At 44.6% G+C, this 26,529-nt stretch overlaps 1 protein-coding gene and 1 long non-coding RNA gene across 4 annotated transcripts in view; one reads left to right on the top strand and one right to left on the bottom strand.

Annotated features, from left to right (window-relative positions):
• Positions 1 to 14,569, bottom strand: part of LOC132383108 (GTPase HRas-like) — a 39,557-nt gene extending 24,988 nt beyond the window's left edge. The window contains exon 1 of one of the 3 annotated variants that reach the window (XM_059953907.1): positions 14,489 to 14,569. The gene's annotated coding sequence lies outside the window, so the exon portion shown is untranslated. Of the gene's footprint in view, positions 1 to 1,003; positions 1,081 to 14,040; positions 14,198 to 14,488 lie in introns of those variants that run through there. The other 2 variants (XM_059953908.1, XM_059953909.1) reach the window with 2 other exon arrangements.
• Positions 14,570 to 14,711: 142 nt separating this feature from the next.
• On the top strand, positions 14,712 to 25,395 carry LOC132383109 (uncharacterized). Its single transcript, XR_009508547.1, has 3 exons — positions 14,712 to 14,821; positions 18,807 to 19,074; positions 24,468 to 25,395. It is a non-coding gene; the product is annotated as an uncharacterized LOC132383109 (long non-coding RNA).
• Positions 25,396 to 26,529: the final 1,134 nt, after the last annotated feature.

Here is a 26,529-nt window from a genome sequence, read left to right as displayed (position 1 = left end):
ACATGCTAAGACAAACGTTTGATTAACTGACACTAAATAATACCAAATGTACCTGTTCTGACTTAGAGAACTTCCGTTTTTTCCTGATCCCAATCAGGAAATCGGTAACCTACACATATCCTCTTGTATACTCTAATTCATCTGTAGATTATTTACAACACTTAATACAATGTAAATGCTGTGTAAATAGTTGTTATACTGTATTGTTTAGGGAATAAATGACAAGAAAAAAAATCTGTACATGCTCAAACAACAAGTGCTGAAGCGAGAACTTCCGGATTTTCCCGATCCGCGGTTGGTTGAATCCGCGCATGCGGAACCTGCTGATATGGAGGGCTGACTGTATTTCGTAAAGTTTTGGTCAGTCTGTCATAGAAATGACTCCATTAACTGGAAAAAAGTATGGAGAAGACTTACAAGGATGTTGCCGGCACTCAAGTCTCTGAGAGGAAGAGGGAGAATTTGGGCAGGCTAGGACTTTATTCCGTAGAGTGAGGGGTGACTTAATCACAAGGGGCATAGACAGGTTGAATGCCTTTTTCTTGGGGAAAGAGATCTAAAAATATATTGGACATAGGTTTAAGGAGAGAGGTGGATAATTTAAACAGAGATCCGAGAGGCAATTTCTTTACATAGAGTCTGGTTCATATATGGAATGAGCTGCCAGAAGAAATGGTGAGGCAGATGCAGTAACATATGAAGGTCATTTAGATAAGGACACAGACAAGAGGGTTTTAGAGGGATATGGGCCAACAGCAGGCAAATGGGACTAGTTTGGTGGGCAGCATTGTCGGCATCGATGAGTTGGGCCACAGTGCGTTCTCTACACCTCGATGTCAGAGAAAAATAACAAGATCTTTCTTAGTCGTTAATCCAAAGAAAAGATCCTATGAAAGGTAGTGAAATCAGCCCAGTAAATCATGGGTGAAGCCCTCCCACCACTGCGCACATCTACATGAAACGCTGTCTTAGGAAAGCAGCGTCCATCGTCAAAGATCCTCACCACTCAGGCCACGCTCTTTTCTTGCTGCTGCCATCAGGTAGAAGGTACAGGTACCTCAGGAGTCGCACCACCAGGTTCAGGAACAGTTTCTACCCCTCAACCATCAGGCCCTGAACAAAAGGGGAAACTACACTCATTCTATTCCCACAACCGATGGTCTCACCTTAAGGACTCTTTTATCTTGTATTCGTTATTTATTGCTATTAATTTATATTTGCATTTGCAGAGTTCGCTGTTCATTGATCTTGTTTACAGTAACTCATCTATAGGTTTGCTAAGTATGCCAGCAGGAAAAAGAATCTCAGAATTGTATGTGCTGACATGTACTGTACTCTGATAATAAATTTTACTTTGAGCTGATTTTTGTTGATTTCAAAATAATCCAATTTGATCACAGATTACATCAGGATCTAGATCATTCTGGGAAAAGGGAGCCAAGAAATGGCTGATGGAACTTAACTCGGACAAGTGCAAAGTGAAGTATTTTGAGAAGTTAGACCAGGGCAGGGCTTCCACCGTGAATAGCAATGTCCTCGGGAGTGTTGTAGAACAGAATCCTACACGCACAAGTACATAGATGATGACAGAAATATACCACCTAGACAAAATGGTGAAGACAACACATGGCACTTGTCCTCGTTGGTCAGGAGATTTATTCTAAAAGCAGAGACAGCAGATTACAACCACAAAAGATGCGGCAAGCCTGTACTCAGAGTACTATGTTCAGTTCTGGTTATTATACCGCAGGAAGAATGTGATTAAGCTAGAGACGATACAGAAAAGATTCACAAGGATTTGAGTTACGAGGAGAGACTGGATAGGTTGGGATTGTTTTCCCCAGAGCGAAGGACACCAAGAACTTCTCCTTGGATAAGTGGTGGATAATTCTCCTTGGATGAAGTGGTGGAACTTCTCCTTGGATAAGTGGTGGATAATTGTTTATCGGGATGGAGGCCGGTGACTAGCGGGGTGCCTCAGGGATCTGTTTTGGGCCCAATGTTGTTTGTAATATACATAAATGATCTGGATGATGGGGTGGTAAATTGGATTAGTAAGTATGCCGATGATACTAAGGTAGGAGGTGTTGTGGATAATGAGGTGGATTTTCAAAGCTTGCAGGGAGATTTATGCCGGTTAGAAGAATGGGCTGAACGTTGGCAGATGGAGTTTAATGCTGAGAAATGTGAGGTTCTACATTTTGGCAGGAATAATCCAAATAGAACATACAGAGTAAATGGTAGGGCATTAAGGAATGCAGAGGAACAGAGAGATCTAGGAATAACTGTGCATTGTTCCCTGAAAGTGGAGTCTCATGTAGATAGGGTGGTGAAGAGGGCTTTTGGAATGCTGGCCTTTATAAATCAAAGCATTGAGTACAGAAGTTGGGATGTAATGCTAAAGTTGTACAAGGCATTGGTAAGGCCAAATTTGGAATATTGTGTGCAGTTCTGGTCACCGAATTTTAGGAAAGATATCAATAAATTAGAGAGAGTGCAGAGACGATTTACTAGGATGTTACCTGGGTTTCAGCAATTAAGTTACAGAGAAAGGTTGAACAAGTTAGGTCTCTATTCATTGGAGCGTAGAAGGTTGAGGGGGGATTTGATCGAGGTATTTAAAATTTTGAGAGGGATAGATAGAGTTGACGTGAACAGGCTGTTTCCATTGAGAGTAGGGGAGATTCAAACTAGAGGACATGATTTGAGAGTTAGGGGGCAAAAGTTTAAGGGAAACACGAGGGGGTATTTCTTTACTCAAAGAGTGATAGCTGTGTGGAATGAGCTTCCTGTAGAAGTAGTAGAGGCCAGTTCAGTTGTGTCACTTAAGGTAAAATTGGATAGGTATATGGACAGGAAAGGAGTGGAGGGTTATGGGCTGAGTGCGGCTAGGTGGGACTAGGTGAGATTAAGGGTTTGGCACGGACTAGGAGGGCCAAGATGGCCTGTTTCCGTGCTGAGATTGTTATATGGTTATTCAGGAGAAGTTTATAAAACCACAGTCAGCCTCTTTCCAAAACTAGAGGTCAATGGTTTAAGGAGAGAGGGGAATGATTTGAAAGGGACTTGAAGGATAAGATTCAAGACTCCCCCCCCCCCGCCCCAACAAACCCACACAGGGTGGTGTGCAAACAGAATGAGTTTCCAGAGAAGATTGCAAAGGTGAGTACAATTACAGAGTTTAAAAGACATTTGGACAGGTAAAGGTTAGGCAAGGTTCTTGCAGGATATGGGCCAAAAGCAAGTAAATACCACTGGAGTAGGAGTTGGCATGGACCATGGGGCTGAATGGCCTGTTATCACGCTGTGTTGCTCTATGACTGTACTCGAGCAGACAGCTCTGCAGTCTTCCCGTATCTTGTCAGGAACAGTGGTTGATTACAACACGGCGCAGAGCGGTATCCCCCAACTTCAGCCGAAGTGGGCGTCACCAAACGAAGGGCACAGACAAAGCAACCACGGTCAGCCGGAACTGCCCAGTGGATTATCAATGCCTGCCACATTCCCTAGCATTACACAACACAATCTGCAACCACTTAGCTTTTCTTCAAGTCAGATCAGAAATCAGATGAGATTGCAAGAAATCTCATGTCCTTAAGACTCCAAAGCCAGCTGAGCTTCTAACTGAGCTGTTGCACCATTTATCACCGTGGAATAGAACACAGAACATAGAAATCTACAGCACATTACAGGTCCTTCAGCCCAATGTTGTCCCAAGCATGTAACCCACTCTAGAAGCTGCCCAGGATTTCCCCACTGCATAGCGCCCTATTTTTCTAAGCTCCACGTACCTATCCAAGCACCTCTTAAAAGACTGTATCGTATCCGCTTTAATGACTGTCGCTGGCAGTGCATTCCACGCACCCACCTCTAGTGTGAAAAACTTACCCTTGACATCCCCTTGGTACCCATTTCCAAGCACCTTAAAACTATGCCCCCTTGTGTTAGCCACTTCAGCCCTGGGGAAAAAACCTCTGGCTATCCACACGATCAATGCCCTTTATCATCTTATTCACCTCTATCAGATCACCTCTCAACCTATTCTCATAAGGTACACCCTCCAATCCAGGCAACATCTTGTAAGTCTCCCCCGTGGCAGTGGAAGTTTGCCCACATTTACCCTGGTGCTAATACTTAATGTTACTAATTCATAACATATATGACAATGTGGTACCTGTACTTGTCCAGACAAACCTATTCATACAAGGCAGAGCAAACCAAAGCCAGTTAATTACCACCTAATTAATCAGAGTGAGGCAAGATGCAACTGCTAAAATAGGGACAGCATTACTCTCCACTAAGCTGCTTAATGCTTGGATTTTACCAGGACCACCTCACCTCCAGTCTTCATTATACCCTCCTTGGTCCACACACCCAGAAGCAACAACGAGAAAGAGAACAGCCACTTATTAATCCTTGTACAATGGTCTATTGCATTTACAGCTCTTCAGTAGTGAACCCAGTCACGCCCTCGTCTCCCGGCTGCAATTAGGAAGGTGGAACAAGAGTCTCAGGATTCACATCACCAGGCTCAGGAACAGCTCAACCATCAACCAGTGGGGCTTAACTTCTTCAACTACACTCACGCCGTCACTGAAATGTTCCCACAATCTCTATGGACTCGCTACCAAGGACTTGTCATGTTCTTGATGTTTATTGCTTATTTATGTATAATTGTTACTTTTTTCTCTTTTGTATTTGCAGTTTGTTGCACATTCCTTGTTTGCCCACCTCGTTGGGTGCAGTCTTTCAGTTATTCCATTATGGGTCTTGGATTTACTGAGTCTACCAGCAAGAAAACAAACCTTAGGATTTGATATGGTGATGTATATGTACTTAGATAATAAACTTACTTTGAACCATTCCCTATCTGCATGCAGCAAGAGCTGCAGAACTTTAACAATACAAACAGAAATTCCTGGAAGAACTCAGAAAGTCAGACAGAGTATCACAGGCTGAAGACACCCCACATGACTATTCCTCCTCCCACAGATTTTGTCTCCTTCCAATATTTTATTTTAGATTTCTAATATTTACTATTTTGTTTGGATTTTCATGACAGAGCATTCCAATAGCACGTGCATTTCATGTCACAAACGTCGGGACACTGATCAAGGCTGATCTAGTCCATACCCATCCTTTGGTCCACTGACATTAATTCCATTTACCTAAATTAGGAATGTACCCTTTGATACTTTAGAAACTGCTTCTTCCCCTCCGCTATGAGATTTTTGAATTGTTTATCTACTTTACTCTGATTTTGTACTATTTATTTATTGTAACAGCCACTTACGTATTGCGTTGTACAGCTGTGGTAATACGACATTTCAGGATATATGGCATGTCAGTGATAATGGTTAGCAGGTTAATTGGCCATTGTACTATGATTAAGCTAGTATTAAATAGGTGGGTTGCTGGGTGTTGTACTACACTGTATCTCTAAATAACACAATAAATACAATGTCCATCTAAGTGCCTCTTAAATGCAGTAATTGTATCTGACTGCACTCTGTAAAAGAGAACTTGCCCTCAAATTCCTCTCACTTTAAAACTCTGCTAATGACTTTTGACATCTCACTGTCCATGCCTCACTCTTCTATCAAGTCACTCTCTGTCGCGACCTCCCTCACTCCATGGAAGGCAAACCAGGCCTATCCAATCCAGGCACTGTCCCCGTGAATCTCGTCCGCTCTCTGTCCCACATTCTTCCTGGGGTGCAGCTAACAGCACAGCACTTAAATCTCACGAGCACGGCCGAGCCAGTGTGTTTCTGGAAGGTTGTCCATTTTTCAAACGAGAGCAAGGATGCCACTTACCTTCATCACCAGCTCATCCATCCACGTGGTCACTTCCAGGAAACTATGGACTTCAACACCAAAATTTCCCTGTTCATCATTATTTCTTAGTGACTTACCATCACTGCATACATCCTACCCCCTTATCCCACTTCCCAAAATACAATCACCTCTGAAATAAGTTCCACCTGTCATTTTCCTACACAATGCCTAAGGTAAGAGCCCAAGCTATTACAGGAAAGATACTAGCATGATTGGCTGATTGGAAGGAGGCAAAGAGTTGGAATAAACAGGGCCTTTTCTGGTTGGCTACAGGTGTCTAAGGGTGTTCCACAGGGGTTGGTGTTGGTGATGCTTCTTTTTATGTCTTGTGTCAATGATTTGGATGATGTAATTGATGGCTCTGTGGACAAGTTTGTGGATGATACAAACGTAGATGGAGGGGCAGGTAGTGTTGTAGAAGCAGGGATTCTGCAGGACTTAGACAGTAGGAGAATGGGCAAAGGAATGGGCAGATGGAATAGTGTTGGTACATGGACGATCATGCACTTTGGTAGAAGGAATAAAGGTGTAGACTACTTTCTAAATGGAGACCAAATTCAGAAATTAGAGGGGCAAAAGGGACTTGGGAGTCCTCGTGCCAGATTCCCTAAAGATTAACTTGCAGGTTGAGTCAGTGGTGGGGAAGGCAAATGCAGCATTAGCATTCATTTCGAGATCAGATTACAAGAGCAAGGATGTAATGCTGAGGCTTTACAAGGTATTAGTCAGGCTACATTTGACTTGCAAACAGTTTTGGGCCTGCTATCCAAGAAAGGATGTGCTGGCGTTGGAGAGGATCCAGAGAAAGGTCACAAGAATGAAAGGGTTAATGTATGAAGAGAGTTTGATGACTCTGGGCTTGTACTTGCTGTAGTTTAGTAAAATGAGGGGGAAATCTCATTGAAACCTATCAAATATTGAAAGGGTTAGATGGAGTGGACATGGAGCGGGTATTGCCTACAGTGGGGGGAGTCTAGGACCAGAGGGCACAGCCTCAGCCATTAGAAAAGAGGTGAGGAGAAATTTATTTTGCCAAAGGTTGGCGAATCTGTGGAATTCAATGCCACAGGTGACTGTGGAGGCCAAGTCATTGGGTGTATTTAAAGAGGAGGTTGATCGGTTCTTGGTTAGTAAGATTGTAAAAGGTTACGGGAGAAGGCAGGAGAAAAAGATTGAAAGGGTTAATAAATCAGAGCAGACCTGATGGGCCAAATGGCCTTATTCTGACAATAAGGACATCCTTCCACCATCACCTTCTGTCTCATCTGTCAGCAAGCCAATTTTGGATCCAATGAGCTACCTTGTCCAGAATTCCAAAATGATGTCAATCCTCCTCATGGTCTATATCTCATTCATGTGGCTGTAGAAACACTTGTTAAACATCGCTATCACACCTCCCCAGTAGCGCATTACAGGCACCAACCACTCTGTGTGAAAATGACGTGCCTTTATACTTTACCCCTCTTGCTTTAAACCTATGCCCTCCCTCTAGTGCTTGACGGGTTTCCACTCTCAAGGATACAAGAGAGACAGTGCATCTTTATGCTGTCAATATAGCGGCAAAATACCCCTACCCCAAAAGAAATTGCAAAAAAAAGTTTTATGGTCATTTCTTGTACTTTCAGACATACTGAACAACATATCAAAGGTTGGACAGAAACGGAGCGTGGAAAAGCAAAAAAAAAAAATCTGACTTAAAAAAAATGGCTGCCAATGAAAAGAATCAGACCCATATCGGTCTTATTTTGCTATATTTCACTATTTCTAACAATGGTAGTGCCATAATTGTGGTATAAAATGTGACTGGGAATACCCGCAGGCTCGTCTCTATCTCCTGAAGATGCATGCATTGGAGGGTGACAACCCTGAGGTTCAGCAGAAGTTCCAGTCTGGGTTCTATGTAATCAGATGCAGCAGCCAACACTGGGCTGGCCTTGGCTCTGATCTTGTGATAGAACCGACACTAACGTGCTCACTGAAAAGCCAAGGGGGCCTAACACGAGGAAGTGGGATGTCAGAGCACCAGCGACCAGTTTGGACTACGTCTTCCACCGTGTCATCCTCTTACGACCTTGCCATGCAAAAACTGACTGCGAATAGTTCCACAACAGGTGAACAACATAAGGAGTTGTCCACCTCCAGAGCGAGGAGAGATGAGGCTGACTTTGAAAAAGTCGCAGCAAAACTGGACGTTTCATGCCATTTTCAGATGTTAAATCATCGCGCAACATCATCACAGGGGTTTATGCAAATGAGGATGTCAATGTACATGACCTGCTCACAATAGGAAATGACATTGTTAGGAAGATGGACGGCACAAAAGGAGCTCAAAGGTCAAGACACTAGCATCCAGCAGGACAGTCGAAGTTGCTGAAGACCGTACCATAGATCCGGCGTTGTTATTCCAGAGGTTCCTAGTTGTGTCACAGACAGGTGAGCTCCAGCTAGAAGAAGTGATGAACTATGAACTCTGTCTATATCCGATGTCCTTGTCTGAAGCAAAGAACATCTTGCACCAACCAGATAAGCCACAACTGGCAGAAGTGATAAACTATGTCACCTCCAAATTGGACAATACGGTCACACAGACGGCTCCAGTGACAGATCACTATGTTCTAGATGGAGGATCACTTCTGCACCGCTTAAAATGGACGGAGGGGTGCATCTACAGTTCAATTGCAGATGACTACGCCTCATTCACTATGCCAGAGCCACTGTAGTGTTTGATGGTTATGAGGTTGGGCCAAGCATAAAGGACTGTACTCATCAGCGTCCAAGTAGAAATTTGAACGCGAACAAGGTGAACATTACAGGGGCGACAAAATCTGTTGGAAGAAACGAGGACTTCTTGTCGAATGAGGCAAACAAGCAGTTAATTATCCAGCTCATCATGGAACGTTTGCGACAGAGAGGCTGTGAAGTGATTCAAGCTGAAGGAGATGCCAACGTTGAGATTGCAAAAGCAGCCGTCACAATGTCTGCCACCCTCATTGGAGAAGATACAGATCTCCTCATACTCTTGCTCTACCATGTAGTGGTAACAAACCGCACTGAACTCTATTTCCACTCGGACAAGGCAAAATCAAATGCCTATATTATCAAGGTCCTTAAGCAGATACTCAGAGAAGCAACTTGTAATGATCTATGGTTTCTCCTTGCCTTTACCGGATGTGACTCAACATCCAGAGTACTTGGGATCGGAAAGAAGTCGGGGTTCCAAAGAATCATCAAGAAAGAAAAGGGAATCAGAGACTGTTCAAAAGCTTTCTGTTCACCAAAGCAAAGACAGGATATTGTGGAAACCAATGGCTATAGGGCAATGGTGGCATTGTTCAATGAAAATCAGAACGACTCCCTGGCATCTTTCAGATACAATATGCTCTGCAAGAAAGTTGCACAAGCTAAGACTTTCATCACACCTGAAAGACTGCCAGCAACCACCTCAGCCTGTAAATTTCACTCCCTGCAGACTTACTACCAAGTTATAGAATGGATGGGCTGTAGTGATGAAATGGAGCTGTCTGAGTGGGGATGGAGGGTAGAAGGGGGAAAAGCTCGTTCCAGTGACGACAGACAAAAGGCCTGCTCCAGAGGTACTTATTCAGATGATTCACTGCAACTGTTCGGGAGGGTGCAATACACTAAAGTGTACCTGCAGAAAGCATGGGCTGGAATGCACCAGTGCGTGTGGGCATTACCAAGATGGCAACTGTGACAATGTGACAAATGAGCCAGTGATAGAAGAGGATGATGAACAAGACAGCATCTGAGAAACCATAAGGTGGCATATTATGTGTCATGATGTCAGTATTTAATACCAGAGTTGACCCTTGATTGCGTCCTTCATGATGTCATGGCATTAGTACAACTGCAACTTTCATTCCAGGAACTACTGTTATTTGAAAAACATTGGTGAAAAGTGCATTCATTAAAACATCAGCTTTAAAAAACTTGCAATTTAATGGTTAGCAATCATATTTTTGATGTTTTTCTGCTGGCAGCCATCTTGTTTTTTGATGTCATTTTTGGAGACTTCCCTGTGTGTCAAAATTGTCCAACTTTTGATATGTTGTTCTCCACATCCAATAGTACAATAAATGATCATAAAATGTTTTTTTTTGCAATTTTTTGGGGGTTAGGTGGTATATTGACCCACTGTGACTGCATTGTGAGCAATGCCAACATCACAGGCACTGGATGAATGGAAGCAAACAGTCACTTCCAGCTCCCACACAACCATGTGTTCTTAGACTCTCCAACAGGAAGCTTAAATTCTAATCTCCATTTATGTTTAGGGAATTCCAGGTTTCCTTGCTGGAATTTTCAAGACTGGAGCCTTTGCCCCAAAGTAGGCAACTCCACATTTAACCAGCTGCCTCCCTGTTCAAAGACAAGCAGGTCCGGATCACTTGCACTGCAGGACCAGAAATCGTGGCAAACATTGCAGGGCCTCTCCCGCCAGCAAATAAGCTTCCATCTTCCAAAACTCTCAGAATCAGGTGTCCAGCTGAGCTATTTGGCCGAAGGCTGACCTCAGGTGCTCCGTGCTGGAACATCAAAACCAGCATTGTTAACTAACAGGTCAGGCAGTGCCGAGTGAGAGAGAGGATACACACACACTCACACGTGGTGGCTGTGAGTGGGGTTGAGGGCATGACAGAATACTGTTACTTGCTTCATTCAATACCTTTCAAAAATACATAGATGTACCAAGCTGTACAGGTTTGGGGAAAAGTTGCTGGGGGAGATTGAACTGTGCAGGCATTTGGTGGGCTGGAAGAGAGAGAGAGAGAGGAAACAACAGACCACAGAAATCAAGAGATTTATGGAAGAGAAAAAAAAATTATATTTCAAAACTGCCTACTTACGAGTTGAGTGCTAGAAAATAGGAATAGTGTAGATGGGTACTCAACAGTCAGCACAGATGTGATGGGCCAAAGAACCTACTTCTCCACAGTCAGGAAGGAGGTACAGAAGCCTGAAGGCACACAGTCAGCAATTCAGGAACAGTTTCTTCCCCTCTGCTATCTGATTTCATGAACACTACCTCTCTACTTTTTTTTATTTCAGTATTTTTTTTTGCACTATTTATTTTAAGTGAACTACTTAATATACTTACCGTAATTCAGTTTTTTCTCTATATTTATCATGCATTTTGTTGTAGTGCTTTTGTAAAGTTAATGAATTTCACTACATATGCTGGTGATATTAAACCCGATTCAGATTCTGATCCTCCTCTAGAAAGCTTCCCAGCTCTCCCCCATGCCTTTGGTCACTCTGTACCCAGCAGCTCCCACAACCTTGTGGCGACCGAGCTTCTGTTCATCGCAGCTCCCTGGCCAACATTCCTCCCTCACCAGCAGCAGCTCAACTTCAGAATTCTCAGCCTCAAATTCAGGTCCCGCTCCCCCCTCAACATACGCCCCTTCCCCCCCCCCCCCCGCCGCCCACAGCCCCGCTCCCTCCGTACCTCCACGCACTCCTGAGCATCATTGTTCTCAGAATGTCAGGCCCTCGGTTGTGAGGACGATCTTTGGAATTCCCTCCCCAAGCCTCTCCGGCTGCTAAGATCTTGGTACCCAAATCAAACTCTTCACCCCCTGCTGGAGAGGGTAGCCACCTATACCCGATCACTCTCTCTGCCAGCCACCCTCGCCCATCTTCTCCTCCTGAAAGGGTGTTGTGTCTGTTAACCTTCCTTCCCCTGCTGCCAGGAACGCTGGGAACCTTCCTTCCTCATTCTCTGCCCATGGCCAATGAGGAGGAACAAACCGTAAAAGCAAATCAGAACAGCCACAGCTCGTTCTGATGAGGACAGGGAACAGGACTGAATGGTCAGAATGGTCAGTTCACTCACAGTGGTGCCAGACACCAGTGCCATGTAGGGGTGGGAGGAGTACCGTGGATTCACTGAGACGCCATTACTGACCTAGCACGTCAAACTCTATGGCAGCGTAGCGATCAGCGCGACGCTATTACACATTGGGGTGTTTTGGAGTTTGGAGTTCAGTTCCGGCACTGTCTGTAAGGAATCTCTGAACGTCCTGCTTGAGGAATGCATGTGTTTTATGTGTTTTCCCTGGGTCCTCTCGTTTCCTCCCTCAGTCCAAAGACATACCAGGTCAATCAATTGGCAATTGTAAATTGTCCCGTGATTAGGTTAAGGTTAATTGGGGTTGCTGAGCAGTACAAGTTGAAGGGCCTACTCTGTGCTGTATTGCTAAATAAGTAATAAATAAATGTCATTACTGTTTTGTGGATGTCTGTGGAGAGTAAGAATTTCAGGTTGTATATTGTAAACATTTTCTGATATTAAATAAAGGTCTGGAATGAAGCAGTGGACATGCGCAGGATCACTGGACTATGACTGCAGTGTTTTTCCGGTAGAAATGTGGGAGCAAAGGAACGAAAACTGGAAAACTGGGAAGGTCAGGCGCTGTCCACAGAAAGAACAGCAGAGGTACTGCGTCAGGCTGAAGACCTTTCAATAGACACATGGGCTCTGGGATAGTTCTTCTGGTCGAGATGGCGCCGAGCTGTGGTCTCTGTCAAATTTCTGGCCCAGACCTAGCTGTTTTCTAGGTTTGTAGGGATGGTGTTGGGGATAGAGAGAAGAGATAGGAGTCAGTTTAGTGTTTAGGGACAGGGATGTGGGGAAGTTAGATGTCAGGCCAGAGTCTACACCTCTGCTCTATATTTGAAGGTCAGCGACGTGGATGTACGACCAGCAGACAAGCAAGGCCGAGGGCTGGCGGTCACCCCCAGGTCAGCGAGTCATCGGCAGGTTCACAGACCGTGTGGGCAGGAAGCACAAGGACCGGACATCCCCGGGTATCTGAGTCGGTGAGACCAGAGTTTGAGGCCTAGAGTTCAGGATCCTTATTCATCGTCATCAACAACTTCGGAGCTTGGGATCTTAATTTATCATTATTGGCGAGTCCTATGATCGATATCGATCATAACCTGGGTCTGCAAGTCCATTGGGGAAATCAGAGGCCTAATGACTGCAAATCGGCCAAATCCACTGGATCTGGCCTAGTTCTGAGTTTGGAATGCTGCATGAGTGGGAGGGAGGAACAGGATTGTTTGCCGTTGTTTTGTTGTCTTGTGTTGTACTGCTGAGCATGATGGGAATGCTATAATGGTACTGGAGTGTGCGGCAACACTTGTGGGCTGCCCCCAGCACACCCTTAGACCGTGCAGATTGTTGATGCAAATGACACGTTTTACTGCCTGTTTCGATGTACATTGAAATGAATCTGAATCTGGACCAATACACACCCCCCCCACCCCACCGACTCATGTGATGTTATCTACCCAGAGATAGTTATCGCTTCAGACACAACGTTACCCCCACAATCAGTTACCAGATTCAATATTACACACACGTACAACACATTCAACAGTATAACACAGATCCTTTGGCCCACAATGTTGCATTAAACCAACTAAATTAACGCCAAACCAAACTAATCTCTTCTGCTTACACGATGTCCATATCCCTCCATTTTCTGTACATTCATGTACCCATCCAAGAGCCTCTTAAACCCCTCTATTGTACATGCCTCCACCACCAACCCTGGAAGTACATTCCAGACACCCACCTCCTCTCTGTGTAAAAACCCCTTGCCCTGCACATCTCCTTTGAACCTTCCCTCCTGACCTTAAATGCACACCCTGTCCCTGAGAGAATAACAACAAACTTTCTACTTATCTACGCCTCTCATAATCTTATAACCCTATATCAGATCTCTCCTCAGATTCAGAGAAATCAGTCCAAGTTCGTCCAACATCACCTTCATCCAGGCAGAATTTTGGTAAGCCTGTTCTATATTCTCTCCAAAGCCTGTTAAGTGGGTACAATATTCCAATTGCAGCCTAACTAGTTTTATATAGCCACAATATCATTTTCTCACTCTCCAACTAAATATCTCAACTGATAAAGACAAGTATAACAGACGTCATTTTATTACCCTACGTCGCCTGTGTAGCTGCAGACTTGGGTTCCAAAATCCCTACATACACCAACACTGTTAAGGATCCTTTGCATTTGATCGCTTCACATTTGGCCGGATTAAATTCCATCTGCAATTGATGTATATGCCGCTGTATGCTTTATTTGTTATTTCATTTAGCGAAACATCGCCTAACAGGGCCTTCGACAAACCCCGTTTAACCCCAACCTTATGACTAATTAACCTACCCGGGACATCTTTGACTGTGGAAGGTTACCGGGAGGACCCGGAGAAAACCCACGCTATCCACGGGGAGGATGTAAAGAGACTCCTTACGGGACGGTGCCGGAATTGAACTCCGAGACGTCCCGAGCTGTAAAATGCGTCGCGCTAACGCCTTCTCCCAAGCGCAAGATCACCAATCTTTGCGACGTCTGCAAATTCACTAACCCACGTATACAGGCTATTTATACCGTACGTGTATACTGCAAGCGGCAGAGACTCCGGTACAGAACACCGCCAGCCGGAGACAATCCGATCGCCCTCGATCCGCTGCCTTTAACGGGCAAGCCAATTCTGAACCCCAACAGCCAAGTCACCGTGTTGGCTACAGAGAGGCATTTCTGCCCCAAACACAGTTACCCCGAAACAACTTTACCAACACCCCCGCCGCTGCCCACATACACTGTTACTCACCCGCCCATCGCCAACACACGGGCACGGGCACCAGCTCCTCCGCTCCGCTCCGGGACCGCCCAACCAATAGCATCGGCGGCCGCTCGGGGCAGCCGGCCAATCACAGCGCGTAACCGGTTGGATTTTGTCCAGAGAGCACAGGCGGGCCTCTGCCGTCTGTCTTACGGCTGCCTGTGAAATATTCCTGGAACGAAGGTTCAACTTCAAAGAAAAGAAAACACGTACTGAATAATTCGAACCAACTGGTCACGGGGCTGGTGTTTCGGCATAATTAGCTGACTTGGGTTGTTCGCTGTAACGGAGAAACAGCGGCAGAGTAAGCCGCAAGAGGAGGTACTCAGGGGAAAACGTCAGGACCCAGAGTTTGACAGAGGCAATTCCGCTGGGTGGGTTGGGGCGTCCCTCCTTCAGTATTTATGAAAATTATTCGGATGTGAGTGTGCATAGTATGACTTGTTAGTGAAGTACTCTTCTCTGAGATCTTGATCAGTTAGAGAGTGTACTGAGGCGTGGCAATTTTTTAAAAATTAACTTAAGTGTGAGTTGGTGCATTTTAGACGTTCTGACCAGGGTGGGACCTATACAGTGGATGCCAGGGCACTGAAGAGTGTTCTGAAACAGAAGGACCTTGAAGTACAAGTGAACAATTCGCGCGAGTAGACAGGGTGGTGAAGAAGGTGCCCTTCCTCAGTAGGGGAAGGTTATGAGGAAAAGTCAAGTCACTTTTATTGTCATTTCGACCATAACTGCTGGTACAGTACATAGTAAAAACGAGACAATGTTTTTCAGGACCATGATAACTAGACTGAACTACGTAAAAAACAAGACAAGAGAGGGAAAAAAAAAACACTACACTAGACTACAGACCTACCCAGGACTGCATAAAGTGCACAAAACAGTGCAGGCATTACAATAAATAATAAATAGAACAATAGGGTAGTAAGGTGTCAGGCCAGGCTCTGGGTATTGAGGAGACTGATAGCTTGGGGGGAGAAACTGTTATATAGTCTGGTCGTGAGAGCCCGAATGCTTCGGAGCCTTTTCCCAGATGGCAGGAGGGAGAAGAGTTTGTATTGCTTCCAGTAGAAGTGGTAGAGGCAGGTTCAGTATTGTTATTTAAAGTAAAATTGGATAGGAATGGAGGGTTATGGGCTGAGTGCAGGCCAGTGGGACTAGGTGAGTGTAAGTATCGGTACAGACTAGAAGAGCCGAGATGGCCTGTTTCCATGCTGTAATTGTTATACGGTTATATAGTATGAGGGGTGCTTGGGGTCCTTCATAATGCTGTAGCTTTGCGGATGCAGCGTGTAGTGTAAATGTCCGTGATGGCGGGACGAGAGACCCCAATGATCTTAGCTGACCTCACTATCTGCTGCAGGATCTTGCGTTCTGAGACGGTGCAATTTCCAAACCAGGCAGTGATGCAGCTGCTCAGGATGCTCTCAATGCAACCCCTGTAGAATGTGATGAGGATGGGGGGGGGGGGGTAGGGTTGGGAGATGGACTTTCCTCAGCCTTTGCAGAAAGTAGAGATGCTGCTAGGCTTTCGTTGCTATGGAGCTGGTGTTGAGGGACCAGGTGAGATTCTCTGCCAGGTGAACACCAAGAAATTTGGAACACCAAGAAGGCAGGTGGAGATGAATCCCATGGTCAGATTAGTCATGATCTTATTGAATGGCGGGGCAGGCTCAATGAGCCAGGTGGCTGACTCCGGCTCCTATTTCTTATGGTCTTATGTTTAAGTTAGGGTTTTTAGTTTAGGAGAAGGAACATTATGTTGCAGTTAGATATGATGTTGGTGACACTGCACTTAAAGTATTATGTACAGATTTGGTTACTCTGTTAAAGTAAAGACATTGTCAAGATGGCAAAGGTGCAGAAGAGGTTTACAAGGATGTTGCATGTTTTCAAGGGCCCAAGTTAAGAGAGAGGGGTTGGCCACACTGAACCTCTTCCTCTGAGTGCAGGAAAATGAAGGGTGACCTCAAAGAAATTTATAAGGGGTATGGATGCGATGGACAGTCATAGTCTTTTCTCCAGGGTTGGGCAGTTCAGGTAAGAGGGGATAGATTTAAAAGAGATGTGAAAAGCAACAATTTTAGGGTAGTGGGTATGAGCTGCCAGAGGAAGTGGTCGAGGCAGGTACAGTTGCAACATGTGAGTCATTGGGAGGGTTACAGGCTGCAAACAAGCAATTGGGACTGGTGGGGCACATGATATGGTCAATATAGAGTAGGTGGGCCAAAGGACCTTTCTGTCTCACTTTAGTATAGATATGGAAAGATTTAAGACTGCTTCACAAGTGAAAGTCTTAAATCAAAATCAGGTTTATTATCACTGTCATAGTATCGTGAAATTTGTTTTGTGGCAGCTGTACATACAGAATTACTACAATTTACAAGAAGAAATATATAAAAACTTTAAAAGAGCGAAATAGTGGTGGTGTTTATGGGTCAATGGAAATCTGATGTGGGAGGGTAAGAAACTATTCCTAAAACGTTGGGCGTGTGCCTTCAGGCTTGGTATCTCCCCCCCCGATGCTAGCAGTGAGAACTGGAAATATCCTGCATGGGAAGTGCCCTTATAATGGATGACACATTCCCAAGACACAGTTCTTTAAAGGTGTCTTCGATGGTGCGGAGGCTTGAGCCCAAGATGGAGCTAGTTAAGTCTACAATCCTGTGCATTGACACCCTGATACCAGACGGTGATGCAAAAGACAACAAATTCTGTAAATGCAAAATAAGTAAATAAACAAACAAACAATAAATGTTGAGAACATGAGATGAAGAGTCCTTGAAAGTGAGTCCATGGGTTGTGTGAACATTTCAGTGTTAGGGTGAGTGAAGTTATCCCCTCTGGTTCAGGAGGCTGATGATTGAAAGTACTGTAATAACTGTTCTTGAACCTGGTAGCATGGGACCTGGGTCTTCTATACCTCTGTCCTAATGGCAGCAGTGAGAAGAGAGCATTGCCTGGAAGGTGGGAGTCCTTGGTGTTGGATACTGTTTTCTGTGACAGTGTTCCTTGTAGATGGTGAAGAGGGCTTTACTTGTGGTGGGCTAGGTCATATCCATTACTTTTTGTAGGCAATTCCATTTAAGGGCATTGGTGTTTCCATACCAGGCCAGTCAATATTCCTTCCACCACACATCTATGGAAGTTTTAGAGGACTTGCCGAATCTTTGCAAATTTCTAAGAAAGTAGAAGTGCTGTCGTGCCTTCTTTGTAATGGCACTTGTGTGTTGGACCTGGGATAGATCCTCTGAAATAAATATGCCAAGGAATTAAAAGTTGCTTACCCTCTCCACCTCTGATCCCTCATTGAGGACTGCCTCATGGACTGCTTCAGTTTCCTCCTCCTGAAGACAGTAATCAGCTCCTTGGTCTTGCTGACATTGAGTGAGAGGTTGCTGTTATGACACTACTCAGCCGGATTTTCACTCCCTCCTATATGCTGGTTTGTCACCACCTTTGATTCGGCCAATGACAGTGATGTCGTTAGCAGACTTAAATATGGCCTTGGAGCTGTGCTTAGCCTCACAATCATACGTGTAAAGTGTAGGGAAGTGCAGGGAGCTAAGCACACAGCCTTGGGGTACACTTGTGCTGATGGAGATCGTGGAGGAGATGATGCTCCTAATCCAAATTGACTAGGATCTTCAAGTGAGGAAAACGAGGATCCAATTGCACAAGGAGGTATTGAGGCCCAGGTCTTGGAGCTTATTGATACTTCTAAAGAGGGGTTAGTATTGACTGCCAAGCTGTAGTCGATAAAGAGCTTCCTGATGTATGCATCTTTGCTGTCCAGATGGTCCAGGGTTGAGGGAATAGCCAGTAAAATGGCATTTGCTGTTGCTCTGTTGTAATGGTAGGCAAATTGGAGCAGATCCAAGTTACTTCTCAGGCTGGAGTTGATATACTTCATCACCAACCTTTTAAAGCACTTAACCACAGTGCTACTGGATGGAAGTAATTGAGGTACGTTACCATGTTCTTCCTGGGCACTGGTATAATTGGGGCCTGCTTAAAATAGGTTGGTACCTCAGACTGTCGAAGCGAGAGGTTAAAGATCTCAGTGAATACTCCAGCCGGTTGACCAGCACAAGTCTTCAGTGCTTGGCCAGGTACCCGGTCTGGGCTGGATGCTTTCTGTGGGTTTACCCTGCTGAAGGATGCTTTCAGAGACTGAAATCACAGGGTCACTGGGAGCTGTGGGAGTTAGTGAAGGTGCCTCCATGTTTTGTTGGTCAAGAGGCATTGAGCTCATCTGGGAGCGAAGCCTCATCTTCACATGTTGCTTGGTTTTACTTTGTAGGAGATGATAGCATTCAAGCCCTGCCACCACTAACGAGCATCCTTCAGTAATTCAAGCTGGTATGGAATTTCCACTTCACATCTAAGATGGCCACACATTACAATGTTGGTGTGCAGAAGAGCGTCAGTGAATACACAGTCCGTCAAATCTTGAAATTGATGGCTACAGCAGCAAAAGATCACGACACACACTCGGTGGCCGCTTTATAAGATGTAGGAGCTATCTAATAGAGTGGCCACTGCAGGTTTAATGCAGCCACAGGAAATGGGTAAGGTCTTAAATTATTATTTCTCATGTATTTACCAAGGAGAAGATCTCAGAGGCTAGGGAATTCATGGAAAAGAGGGTAATGTCCTAAAACATATTGACTTTACACAAAGGGAGTGCTAGTGGCATTGAAGTTATGTAAAATTATATAAATCCCTGAGGCGTGACCAAATGTATCCTGGGAGGCACAGTAGCCTTGTGGTTAGCACAACGCTTTACATTATCAGCCACCCGAGTTCAATTCCTGCCTCTGCCTGTAAGGAGTTTGTATGTTCTCCACCCGAAACCACGTGGGTTCCCTCCAGATGTCCCAGTTTTCTCTCATAGTCCAAAGATTGGTAGGTTAATTGGTCATCGGTAAATCATCCATTAAATTGGGGGATGCTGGGCAATGCGGCTCAAAGGGTTGGAGGGGCCTATTATGCACTGCACTGCAATAAATAAATTAATAGATTAAAAAGTTAGGGAGGCAAGGGAAGAAACAGCAGGAGCCCTGGCAGAGGTATCTATCATGGCTAGCCACAGGTATGCTACTGGAAGACTGGAAGGGGGCTTATGTTAAGGAAGGGCTGCGGGGACAAACCAGGGAATTTCAGGCTGGTGAGCCTGATGTCAGTGGTGGGGAGGTTACTGGAGAGATCCTGAGAGGCAGGATTTACCAGCGTTTGGAAAGGCAAGGACTGTCTGGGGATAAATATGCATAAACTTGTGTGTGGCAAGTCATGTCAAAAATGTAAAGGACGATGCAGTAGACATTTTGTATGTGGACTTGGCTGTTTGACAGGGTAACACGTGGTAAGCTGCTCTGGATGGTTAGATCAAATAGTGCAGGCTATTCAATGAGATAGAAAAACAAGCTTTGTGTAAGGAGCCAGGGGGTTGTTACTCAGACTGTAGACCTGTGATCAGTGGTGTGAGTCCACTGTTGTTTGTCATTTATTTTAATATATTGGATGAGAATATTCCTGGATTAGTGGATGACATCAAAGCTCATGATACAGTGGACAGTGAAGAAGATTGTCAATGCTTACAGCAGAATTTGGATCGACTGGGAAGGAGTGACCTGGGACATTATGCAAAGTGATGCATTTTAGAACATTAAACCAGGATGGGACATGCAGTGAAGTACAGGGCCCTGGAGAAGAGATCTTCATAGAGTCTACAGCAGGAAGAAACCGGAGGCCGGAGGCCCATGAGCCAGTCCTCATTAGGGTATCAGACATGGAGAGGATCAGTAACTTTAAATTTCTTGGCATTATCACATCAAAGGATCGAGTCTGAGACCCAGTATGTAATTGCATTACAAAGAACCTCTGCTGTCTTAGAAGTCTGCACAGATTCAGCATGTTTTCTAAAACTTTGACAAGCTTCTATAGGTGCACACTAGGGAGCATCCTGACCGGCTGCATCATGGTCTGGTATGGAAAGGCCAATGCCCAGGAATGGAAAAGCCTACAAAAAGTAGCAGATACAGCCCAGACCATCTCGGGCAAACTCTCCCTGCCACTGAGCACATTTTGTAAGGAGCACAGTTGCAGGAAAGCAGCATCCATCGTCAAGAGCACCCCCCCCCCCCCCCACAATATCCAGGCCTTGCTCTCTTGCTGCTGTTATTGGAAAGGAAGTACAAGAGCCTTAAGTCCCACATCGTCAGGCTCAGGAGCAGTTATTACCTGACAACCATCAGGCTTCTGAACCAGCGTGGGTAACTTCACTCACCTCAACACTGAACTGATTTCATAACCCGTAGACTCACTTTCAAGGACTCGACAACTCGTGTTCTCCGTATTATTTGTTTGTTTTTTTAATTTACACTGATCGTCTTTTGTACATTTTTTGTCAGTCTTTGTGTGTAGCAACATTAATTCTATTGTAATTCTTTGTTGTGCAGTGAAGACCTGCAAGAAAATGAAACTCAGGGTAGTATATGGTGACATGTATGTACTTGGAAATAAGCATTTTGACTCAACACAACCCTGCCAAACGGCTTGGCTCAGCTCATCCCATTTTCATTTCTTGTCCGTGCACCTGTCCAGGTCTCTTCTAAATGTCCTAATTGTGCTCACTTCTACCACTTCCTCAATATTCTCTCCATCCCCTGTGTGGAAAATGGTCTCCTTCAGGTCTGTTTTAAATCCTCCCCCCTCTCAGTTTAATCCTGTGCCTTCTGGTTTTAGATTTATTTACCTTAGGAAAAAGGCTTCAGCTACTCACCTTATCTATGTCCTTCTTGATTTTATAAATCTCTATAAGTTTGCCCTCTCATCCCCCTTCACTCAAGAGAAGGAAGTCCCAGATTCTCCTTATAGCTCAAATCCTGCAGACCTGGTAACGTACTCATAAATCTGTTTTTGCACATTCTACGATTTAATGATGTGCTTCCCATGAGTGAGTGACCTCCGTCTGTCAGAGTGACTTGTCACAAGCCAGGACAGTACAATAAGGAGAGTAAGCTGTTGTCCATGTAGCTAGCTCCCCCTCTTTGCGCATCTGATGACCCCAAAGAAACGGCAGAGACCGATACAGTTTGGTACCAGCAACGTCGCAGGAGCTGCGTCTGCGTTGAACTCAATGTCGGACTGCTTTAGGGAATTCCCCTCAGGGTTTACTCCCAAAGCCTTTCCCATGAGCGGGTGTAGGGACTGCTTTAGAGACTCCAGCTGTGGAATTCCCCTCAGGGTTTACTCCCAAAGCCTTTCCCATGAGCAGGTACAGCCATAAGGCAGTGGAGGTTCGAGGTCAGAGTTTTCCTACAAACATGACTGACAAGTCCCATCTGCCTGAAGCAACTGGTTTAAGGTGCCAGTAACCCACCTTTGCCCCTACACCGGGCTTAGTAGCTAAGCCACACGTGAAGGCCAGGAGCTGGACTTGGTTGTCAGAGACTATTTGAGGGGCACACCATTGGAAACATTTAATAGATATTGGAGCTTGTCCCCATTACCACCCCCAGCTATAACAACCTTAAGGAACACAAATACATGTTCCTGTAGGAGCACAAATAGAACTGCACACAGTACTCATACACCAGAGGACAATAGAGGACCAGGGTCTTCCAGTGACGATATCTGTACGAACATGATGTTGACTTTAACTAAATTCTTCCTGCTTGTACATGATCCTTCCTTTCCTAGTATATTTACCCATCTTTCTAAAAGCCTCTTAAATGCAATTTATTCATTGTCTTTTTGCATGCAATTCTTTGCAGCCTTTCTTAAAGAACATTAATTCCCCCTTCCCCATGGCTAGCAAACATGCTCACAAGAGACCCTTAAGTTTCTCCCCTGGCTCTCCACAGTGTTCTGGGATAGTGTTGTAAAGGGTTCATCTTTGTGCTTGTCGAATATCTCGCCACCACTGTGGCCTTGAATGTAACAGAACTTCCTATGCTCTCGCTATTTCATTGATCCCATTTACAGTTACTATTCTAGAGATTTGCTGCATACGTCCACAGGAAAACAAATCCCAGGGTTGTATAGGAGGTCATGTATGTACTCTGATAATAATTTTTTATTTGAACTTAGACAAGTTTTAAAATTGTTAGTATTATGGTAATAGGTTTCCCCAAAGATACTTAAGTCTCTTATTTCCCTTATTCCCTTCATGCCTTATTTCCCATGAAGAGGTTGAGTTTTGCCTCTTCTCAAGTTGAGAGAAAATCCTGAACGTGCTTAACAAATTCCCAGAGACCCAGGGGTACAACTCCGTCATTCCCTGAGAGTGGTGAAGAAGGCGTACCATGCAGCACACTTACCTTCATTGATCAGGGCATCAGTTACACTCAAAACATCACAACCCAGCTGTGCAAGACATTGGTGAGATTGCACCTGGGATAGAGTTCTGGTCACCATCCTACTGAATGATCTGACTAAGATAGAGAAGGTGCTGAAAAGATTCTCCGGGGTGTTGCCAGTACATATGCAAGGAGCGATGTTATAGGCTGGGACTGTTTTGTCTGGAATGAAGGAAGCCGAGGGGTGACCTTATAGGGGGCTATAGATGAGGTGGACGGTCACAGTCTTTTTCCCCAAGGTAAGGAAATCATATAGACACACAAGCACAAAAATGAGCCCCTTGGATTTCCAAGATCCCAATCCAAGCTAGTCCCACGTTTGGCCTATATCCCACCAAAATTTTCCTATCCATGTACCTGTTCAAGTAACAGGGGTGGAAGGGATAGAGAGGGGTGGTGAAGGAGGTGGGGATGAGGGTTGAGGGGTGGCTGGGTTGGGTTAAAAAGTCAAAATGTAATCAGCAACAGGTCGCAATAAAAATTAGTGATATTAAAAAAAAGTGCAATCACTGATAGGATTAAACCACAAGACACTCCCCAGCCCACCCCACAGCCACTGAAACAGTGAGGAACTGATATGTGGGCCGATTAGGGAACAGTGTAAAAACAACAGCGTTGTTGTCGTGAGTGACCTCAACTTCCCCAATGTACACTGGAACCTCCTTTACAAAAGGTTTAGACGTGCAGAATTTGTTGGTGCACCTTGGAGGTTTGTTAAATCAGTATTTAGGTAATTTAACAAGCGGAAGGGCCATACTGGAACTGGTATTGGGAAATGAGCCAAGCCAGTGACTGAGCTTTTGGGGGAGAACAGTTGGGGAATACTGACTGCAACTTCTTAAGTGTGGCCTAATCATAGGCCGGAGCTGCTCTAGAACAAGTCTGTCCAGAGTCTTCTTGATGTGGGAGGTCAATGCCACTGGTCTGTAGTCATTGGAGCCATTGGGGCGCAGCATCTTCGGTACAGGAACGAGGCAGGACATCTTCCACAGCACAGGAACCCTCTGGAGACTCAGGCTCAGGTTGAAGACATGGTGAAGTACCCCACATAGCTGGGGGGGGGGGCACAGGCTTTGAGCATCTTGGGGCTGACACCATACGGGCCTGCAGCCTTGCTTGGGTGGAGACGTTTCAGCTGTCTTCTCACCTGTTCAGCTGTGAAGCCCACCGTGGTGGTATCAGGTGGGGGAGGGGTGTAGTCATGAGAGCAGGGTAGGAGGGGAGAGTGGAGTATGTGTTGGTTGGGGGTTGACAACAGATGAATCATGTGGGGGATGGGCATGGGACCACAGTGTTGCTAATTGCTAATGAATTGCACAGGAATTGCTAATGGCTATGTACAATTTATCAAAAATGGAAAAGTTTATGAAAATATTCTCTTTTGTAAAAAGTTAAAAACAACTTTCAATGGAGAATCAATCTACAATGAGCTCAAAATGTATATTGAGGATAAAAATATTCCGATTAGGAACATGATTTCTTGTGCAATAGATGGAGCACCTTATATGACAGGTTGCCATGCTGGTTTAGTGGCATTTTGAAAAAAGAAATTCCAAGTGTGCTTGCAATCCATTGTGTAATTCATTGTCAACATTTCACAGCCAGAAAACCTCAGCCAGCAACTTTTTTAAAGCATGACCAATGTAATATCTGCTTTCAACAAAATTAAAGCTCAGCCAATTAAATAGCAAAATATTTCACCAGTTTTGCTAAGATTATAATGAAGCGTTTGAACATTTCTTCACACTGAACTGTGTTGGCTGTCAAAAGGCTGCTGCTTAAAATGTTACTTTGATCTTTTTGACTCCGTGGTTGAATTTCTGCTCAAAGTCGACTAGAATTTGGGAAACAAGATTGTACTTCTACGTGGAGATGGGGCATACCTAGCTGATCTGTATGACAAAATGAACATTCTAAATATGAAACTGCTGGGTGAGAATTTCAATTTAATCTCAGCAAAAAGTGCAGTGTCCACTTCTATCAGAAAATTGGAAATATATAAGCAAAACATTGGGAGAATGATGTTCCCATGGTTTCCCTGCATGGAATGTATGGCACTCTCTTTCACAGAAGGTGATTTGCAAGAGTACTACTTACACCTGCAGTTAGTGAGGAAGGATTTTCGGAATCGATTCAAGGATTTGAACGATCTGAAAATTCTGGACTGGGTAATTAACCCATTTCTTTGTAAGGTGGAAGAACAGGAAAAGAGATTGCAAGAAGAAATTATCAAAATTCAGAATGATGAAGAAGCAAAAATGCTTTTCAAAAATGTCAGCTTTGGTGAAATGTGACTACACTGTCATATGAAGTTATCTGGTCTGCGGAGAAGAGCCAAACTGCTCTTCATTGCATTTCCATCCTCCTGCCTTGTTGAAAGAGGCTTCAGTGCAGTGAACCACAGTCTCATGAAAAACAGAAACCGCTTGGACATTGTTACACGTGGGGACTTGAGGCTTTTGCTGTCACAACTTGAACCAGATATTTCAACTCTTGCTAAAAGCCATCAAGCTTAAGGGCCACACTGACATCGAAGCTGCTGTGCAGTGCACAGGTACTGTGTAAGTTAGGTTTAAAGACAAATAAAAAAATTAAAGCGGAATCACTTTTCTCATGTTAGTATATGGTAGACATGTTTTTACACTATGGGGGTGCCGGAAAGTATATTGTGTCTAAGAGGGGTGTTGGCAAATATGAAGGCGCTTTGGGGGGCATTGACAAGTATGAAAGTATTGGGGAACATTGGGCTAAAATAAAGGTTGGGAAACACTTCTATAATGGGACGACCAGAACTGTATACAATACCCTAGATGTGGCCTAACAAGAGTTTTGTACAGTGCAACATAACTTCCTGACTTTTGAGCTCAATGTCTTGACTAATAATGGGCAGGTGCCTTCTTAATCACCCTACCAATCTGTGTAGCTACTTTCAGGGAGTTAAGAACTTGGACTCCAACATTCCTCTGCTCATCAACACTGTTAAGGATCTTCGCTGTAAAAGTGTGCTGTCTGTTTGCATTTGGCCAGGTTAAACTCCATCTGCCATTTTTCCCACCCATAATACAATTGATCTATATCTCATTGTATCCTTTTGCCAGTCTAATAAGCTATCCACAACACCACCAATCATTGTATCACCTGCAAACCTGTTAACCCACCCATCTACATTTTCATCCAGGTCATTTATATACATCACAAACAGCAAGAGGTTCCAATACAGATTCCCGTGGAAGACCACCAATGACAGACCTCCAGCTAAAACAAGTCTCTGTAACCACTACCCTCTGTCTTCTGTGGACAAACCAGTTCTGAATCCAAATAGCCAATTCCCCATGGATCCCATGCACCTTAATCGACTGTGTAAAGAAGGTGGACTTCTATGTAGACAAAGCTATGCCTTCATCAATCACCCTCATCAGAAAACTCAATCAAGTTAGTAAGACATGACTTGCCCCGCACAAAGCCATGCTGGTCCTCCCTAATTAAGCCATGGTTTTCCATACACTCATAGATCCTATCCCTAAGAATTCCCTTCAGTAATTTCTCTACCACTGATGTGAGACTCACAGTCTATAGTATCCAGGTTTATCCCTGGTTCCCTTCTTTGGTAATAGAACATTTGCAACCAGCCCATCTTCCGGGACCTTGCCTGTGGCAAGAAAG

This window comes from Hypanus sabinus, chromosome 29 (genome assembly GCF_030144855.1).
Source record: "Hypanus sabinus isolate sHypSab1 chromosome 29, sHypSab1.hap1, whole genome shotgun sequence".
In the NCBI taxonomy this organism is placed as follows: domain Eukaryota; kingdom Metazoa; phylum Chordata; class Chondrichthyes; order Myliobatiformes; family Dasyatidae; genus Hypanus; species Hypanus sabinus.
Note: the sequence above shows the minus strand (reverse complement) of the source record. Positions and strands in the feature narration are given on the sequence as shown.